The sequence below is a fragment of the Ceratotherium simum genome, chromosome 7 (assembly GCF_057802395.1).
Source record: "Ceratotherium simum simum isolate JZ-2026a chromosome 7, ASM5780239v1, whole genome shotgun sequence".
Taxonomy (NCBI): domain Eukaryota; kingdom Metazoa; phylum Chordata; class Mammalia; order Perissodactyla; family Rhinocerotidae; genus Ceratotherium; species Ceratotherium simum.
Genome location: NC_141906.1, coordinates 68,514,675 through 68,522,012, shown reverse-complemented (window position 1 = coordinate 68,522,012; position 7,338 = coordinate 68,514,675).

Here is a 7,338-nt window from a genome sequence, read left to right as displayed (position 1 = left end):
AATAAAGGAAAAAAAGATATACTGGATTTCATAAAAAATAAAAACTTTGCTCTTTAAGACACTGTTAAGAAAATGAAAAAATAAGCCACAGATTGGAGAAAACATACATCCAGAGTGTGCAAAACGTATTCAGAATATATAGAGAACTCTTACAGCTCAATGATAGAGACAGACAACTCAATAAAAATGGGGGAAGTGTCAAAAAGATTTGAACAGACTCTTCACCAAAGAAGATATGGAAATGGCCAATAAGCAGATGAAAAGATGCCCAATCGGATATCAGAGAAATGCAAATTGAAACAGCACTACACACCCACTAGAAAAGCTGAAATTGAAGAAGACTGACAATACCAAATGCTGGCGAGGATGCAGAGCTACTGGAACTCGCAGACATTGCTGGTGGGGATGCAAAACGATACAACCACTCTGGAAAACAGTTTAGTATTTCTTATAAAGTTAAACATAAACTTACCATAGGACCCAGCAATTCCACTCCTAGATATTTACTCAAGAGAAATGAAAACGTGTCCATACAAGATGTATGTGAATATTCATAGAAACTTTATTCATAATAGCCCCAAACTGGAAACAACTCAAATGTCAACCAATGGGTAAAGGGCCATATCCATATAATGGAATATACTAGCAATAAAAAAGGAACGAGCTATCACTATATGCCAATATGGATTCATCTCAAAAACATTATGCTGAGTGAAAGAAGCCACACACCAAGGAGTGTATATTTATGATTATATTTATATGACATTCTAAAAAGGCACAAAAAATGAACCTGTGGTTGTTGGGGGTTAAGAGTGTGAACAGAGGACTGACTGAGAAAAGGTGTAAGGGAAGCTTTTAGGGAGATGGAAATATTGTATATTCTGATTGCAATAGTGGCTATGCAACTGTAATATTTGTCAAAGCTCATCAAACTTCATACTTCAGAATGGTGAAGTTTATTGTATATAAATTATAGTCCACTAAATCTGATTTTTAAAAAAAGAACAGATCATGCCACTACCCTCCCACCCCCAACGTACTTAAAAGGACACGATGGCTTTTCAATGCACTTAGAGTACAATTCAGACCCCTGCCTGTGTCTACAGGGCCCTAGGACCACTCCTCCTTGCTCGTCCCACTCCCACCATGCTGCTGTCTTCTCTGTCCCTCAAACTCGCTGAGCTCTTCCTTCTCCCTAGAGCACGGCCTCCCATTCTTCACCTGACCAGCTCTTTCTCATTATCCTGGGCCTTCCCTGACTGCCCCATCCAGAGCCACCCGTCATTCTGCTCTGTTGCATCGCTTTTCTCTCCACTGCTAAGTGAAATGATTTTGCTTATTTACTTACGCTTGCTTACTGCCTGTCTTCCTTATTAGAATTTGAGCTCCATGAGGACAGGGACCTCATCTGTTTTGTTCATTGGAATTTGTTCAGAGTTTTTCGCCAGCTTTGTTCAGAATCCCCAGCACCCCGCCCAGGCCTGGCATATAGGAAGCCCTCAAAACTATTTGTGGAAAAGATTCTTAAAAGGTTAAACATAGAGTTATCATATGACCCAGCAATTCCATTCCTGGGTATATACTCAAGAGAATTAAAAACATATGTCCACACAAAAACTTGTATATAAATATTCATAGCAGCATTATTCACAATAGCTAAAAAGTGGAAACAACCTGAACGCCATCAACTGATGAAGGGATAAATTAATTGTGGTGTAACCACACAATGGAATATTATCCCACAGTAAAAATGAATGAGGTACTGATACAAGCTACGGCATGAATGAACCTTGAAAATATTATGAGAAGTGAAAGAATCCAGTCACAGAAGACCATACACTGTGTGATTCCATTTATATGAAATGTCCAGAATAAACAAATCTATTGAGACAGACAGTGGATTAGTGGTGGCCTGTGGCTAGGGGAGGGAAGTTGGGGAGAAATGGAGAGTGACTGCTAAGGAGTCGGGTGTTTCTTTTTGGGGTGATGATAATGTTCTAAAATTGATTGTGGTGGTGGTTACATAACTCTGTGACTATACTAAAAGCCACTTAATTGTGCACTTTAAGTGGGTGAATTGTATGGGATGTGAATTCTATCTCAATAAAGCTGTTAAAATTTTTTTTGTGGAATGAATGAATGAATCTGCTCCTTCTGATCACCCCCTGGCTCTTAAGGGAGGCAAAGCAGGTAAGACATGCCACGCGGGCTGGTCACTGAGCCTGTGTGTCTGGACTGGACACTACTCTATTCTGGAAATGTACAATTGATGCAGGCAACTCATACCATCTATGCATATGCCTCGACCCCCTCTGGGATTCCATCCCCATGTAGCCCCCATGGGTGCTGTGGGAGACCTCATGGGAAGGATGTCCTGGAGGGTCAGATAGGATCCAGGCCTAGGAGGGGCTCCTGCTAACTTTTTCTCCAGCTCTCTGCAGCTGGAGCAAGGCATTCTCAGTCAGCTGGGCTCCGTCACCACGCCTGGGGTGATTACCCCTTGTTAGCCCCTCTGTATGTGTCATCTGCACATGTGGATAATTAAACTGAACTTGGGGCTGATGACTTGGGCTGCATTGCGACACACCAGCCTTTGTCCCAGTGCAGACTGGGAGAACTGGCTCTTCCAGACACTTGGGTGAGTGGAAAGTCAGGGCATCCATCACTGAGAGGAGGAGAGTGGTGGTGGCACAGGAGGGCTCTCTGGTCTTTCTCACTCCTCACCCCAACACTGGAGCCCAGAGCAGGTGGGGCCATGGTGGTTCATCTGGGGCTGAGGACAGCTGGCTGGTTAACCTTACGGTTAGCCTTGAAGCTTTGAACTCGGTGTGCCAGGGCCTGCAGTCTGGTGTTGAACCAAGGAAGCCTGGGGCAGCCTTCAGACTCCGAGATGCGGGCTGAGGCCTGGGAGAAAGGCCAAGTGCAGCAAGCAGGTCTTTAGAATCCTGGCCTTTCGAAGTCTCCGCCACAGGACATCAGAGGGTTACCCCGGAATCAGGAGTTTAAGTGAACGATTCAGGAAAGAGGATCTCTGAGGTTCCTTCCAGTCCTGACATTCTGTGAGTCTGACTGTGAACGTCCGTTGAACCCTTAGTCTGTGCGATGGCTTTACACACATCATCTCAGTTCATACTCACGGAATCCTGTGAGGTGGATCCTAGTCAAAGTAATTTATATTTGGGTCTGGATATCAGTGGAAGCAATTGAGTTGTTAAGCAACTCCTGATAGGCATACAGTAGAGATTCAGTAAAGACTTGTTGACCGACTAACTGATTGCTTAGACTTATGCTAGACATTGTGAGGGGATGCAAAAGAATTATATAAATCAATTAGTGAGTATTTATCAAGTGCATATTATGGGCAAAGTATTGGCCAGTCTTAGAAGGGAGACCAGACTTCCTTGGATTTTTAAATGTTGCCAATTAATTCAGATAAATGTAATACTGTCCAAATTGAATGAAAGACATTGTGAAATAATAAGAAATACATATATTGGTCTCTGCCTCCAGTTCCTAACATAGGGCTCCTGAAACACTTGTAAATAGGGGTGCTGGGAGAGTCTTTTGTAGTAATATTTAGTTTTTGGCCTTTGGAATTTCCTGGGTGATACGAGCATCTTTTGTTCTATTGAGGCGACTCTGGGTGGGCTCCTGGATGGGGGCTGGTCACCAGAAAGACCAAGACATGATTAGAAGCTTGGAATTTTCAGCCCCATGCCCCGTTCTCTAGAGAAGGGAGAGGGGCTGGAAATGGAGTTAATAATTGATCATGCCTGTGTGAGGAAGCCTCCATAACAATCCCAATAGTAGGGGTTTGGGGAGCTTCCAGGTGGGTGAACACATCCGCATATCAGGAGGGTGGAGCACCCCAACTTCACGGGGACAGAAGCTCCTGCGCTCAGGAGCCTCCCATACCTTGCCCTGTGTATTCCTTCATCTGGCTGTTCATCTGTATCCTTTATCAGATCCTTTAATAAACTGGTAAATGTAAGTGTTTCCATGAGTTCTGTGGGCTGTTCTAGCAAATAATCGAATCCAAGGGGGAGGAGGTCATGTAGCCAGCCAAGTCAGACAGAAGTTGTGGGTAACCTGGGGACCTACTACTTGCGGTTGGCATCTGAAGTGGGGGGCAGTCTCCTGGGACTGAGCCTTTAACCTGTGGGATCCGATACTATCTCCAGGTAGACAGTGTCAGAATGGAGTTAGGTTGTAGGACACCCAGCTGGTTCATAGAATTGCTTAGTGTAGGGGAAAAAACCCACACATCTGGTGTCAGAAGTGTTGTGAGTGTGTCAGTAGTGAGGGAGTAAAGGGGACACACAGGAGGAACTCGGACTTTTTTCCAACACATACATCTTAATCTAGCTAGAGAACAGCCAACTAGAGAGCTGCAGTGTTTGTTTTAGACTTTCTAAATACGTTGAAAAGGTCCAATATCCAAGGCTATTGAAAAAATTGTGATTAAGAGAAAAGTTGTCTTATAGCATGCACTGCCATTTTATTGAGTGGTATCTCATTTAATCCTTATAACTCCATGGGACAATAATGGGATATTATAACCCACAGGATGGGTATTATTACTCTCTCTATTTTACAGATGAAGAAACTGAGATTCAGATAGTAACCTTGTAAGTAATGTAACCAGAATTCCAACCTAGGATGTTGTTTTATTATTTTTTTTTTACCATAGTCTAGCCTAAATTCTCAACTGTTGTGATATATTGCCTTATAGAAGGAGCTAGCTTAGAACAGAAAATTGGCCATAGAGAAAATTGGAAATTTCTCTATACAAAAAATTGTTGGGTAACACTCTCCAAGAATCTCTGAGTGGATGGACGTTATTTAAATCTTCATGAATTCTCTGAAAGACAGAATGACCACTAATATTTCCACATCTGAGGTTGACATTGAATTGGGAGCGCTTCATAGCTTTGTGGTCTTGGGCAAATTTTTCATCCTTTTTGAGACTCGATTGCCTCTTCATTTGTGAAATGGGAATAAAAATAATATCTATTCATAACTTTGGTGTGGCAATTAACTAAGACACTGAACGTAAAGAGGGTTCAACACAAATTAGCTATTCTTTTTCTGGTAGCAGAGTCCTAAGGTGTGGAGGGTGAGGATAGAGGGGAATGAGTCTCCTTACAGAAGAGTAAGCTCCACGAGGCCAGGTGCAACGTTGGGCTGTCCCTGCTCTATTTTAGTGGCCCGAGCAGTACCTGGAACACAATGGGCGCACAGTAAATAATTGTTTGCTTAAAAATTAAGCAAGAGTCCAGTGGCTGAATGAGTGGGCTTTGATTTGTTAGACGGAAGGGAACACATCTCAGCAATGATCCATGTGCTAGCCTTAGGGTCGCGGGCCCTGAACCTTCTGTTTTGACTCAAGAAAGGGATCTAGGAGTTTATACAGACAGTTTTGGATGCAGCCTACTAGCAGGTGGTCCAAAGGGCAGTCACAGCCCCAAAGGCTGATGGAATCTGGATGTTTTCAGAGGATTTTGGAAATCAACTGGAAACCTTGTCCTGCCCTTGTGGAATGCCCTTCACTCAGTGCTTCCATGATTAAAGGGCCTCCATCAGGAACTACTAAAAACATCAAGACCCCTCAGTGTGGGAAAACTAAGGCTGAGAAGTACAACAACATGAACCTACAAAACCTGGAAGGCTGAACTGAATTTGGATGTGTTACGAAAGGGCACATCTTAGAGCTCAAAAGCATTGAGTGAGTGAAGACAAATTGTAGGAAGACCTGTTTGCACAGTTTTAAGCTTCTAGTAATAATGTCCAACGTCCCTGAAGTACTTCAGAGTTTGCCAAGAGCCATCTCACGACTTCATTTGATCTCAAAGGAGCAGGAAGAGCAGAACTTATCTTTGCTGGATCACAGTTGAGAGAACTAAAGTGAAGTGATCTGTCAAGGCTCCACTTCTGGGGAGTTGCCAGGCCAGGGCTGGACCTGGGTCAGGATGCATTGTCTCTAAGAGGTGCTATAGGTTGGAAAAAGAACCAAGTTCAGTGCAAGTGTTCACGTCTTCATGACTTCTATTTTGATCATAGTTGTTAAGGACCTCTGGGGCTGTTTGAGCTGTACCACTAACGTTGTGAAGTGGACGGCCTTGGAGCCACCTTGGCTGCAGGCAGGCTCAGCCAAGACACCAGCCCTGGACTTGGAGCCTCTCTGGGCTTTCCTGAAATTGTTACCTATCCTTTCTACCTTGGAGGGTTATCCTAAGGGCTAGATGAGATAAACACAGAGAAAATGCTTTGCAAATGTATTATTCAAAGTCTTAATGTCCATGTGCATAGCAAAAAAATCATATTCCTTTAGATTAATTTGTTCTAAACTGAGAAGTCTTTTGAGAGCTGAAAAAGCAGAAAGGCTCATGTTTTCTTTCCAAACTGAATAATCTATAGGAGAAATGAAATAACGTAGTCACATGCTCAAATATCTAAAGTTTCTCATGTTAACCAGATGTCTGGAAAACATCGTATCTTTATTAATGATTCAGATTCAAAAAGCAAAAATTCAAAATGCGTATCATTTCCCTTTTACTGAGCAAACAATATAAATGGCCATCTTTTGGTGACAGTTGGCAAACACAACACGATTAATCTGAGGACCTGCAGGTGTTCACCTTCAGTGACCTTGCACTTATCGTCTGCTCTGATAAAAACACATCTGAAGCAGCTGAAAAAAATGAAGCTAGGAAAAGAATTGCATCAAAATAAAGTACTTCTTTTAAAATACTCTGAGTTGCAAAGAATATAGATAAAGGTTCCAATAAGAATGTACAAATTTAACATTTTAAACTTTATTATCAAATAGTACATTGATATTCAAGAAACTGAAAAATATAATGCCCATTTATATCTCTTTATTGCGACTGACATGTCATGGTAAGAACATAGACGTGGAGGTGGAAAATGTGGATTTGAGCATTAGCTCCATCCTTAAAAGCTGGTGACACTGGGAAGTTTATTTCTTTGAGTCTTTGCTTCCTTGTAGGAAAAAGGGAGAGTAATAATAACTGGACGCAATTGTGTTCTGAGGACAAAGTGAAATAATATATGTGCGAGTGCTTTGCAAATCTGAGTTATTATTTCCTGGTGTTCTTTTTATTTTTAACCATGAAAAATATATATATATATAAACAGTTTCTTTTCATAATTTTTATTTATTGCCCATTGCACCTGTTTTTGCTTTCTCTCTGGTTTCTGACCATCCTTCTGTTCCTGTCTTTCCCTTTGGGGTATTTTCTTCCTTCTCAAACTGTGGCTCTGTCACTTTCTGTCACGTTGTCTGTGGCGCAGCAGCTCCAGACCACCTGATCACCT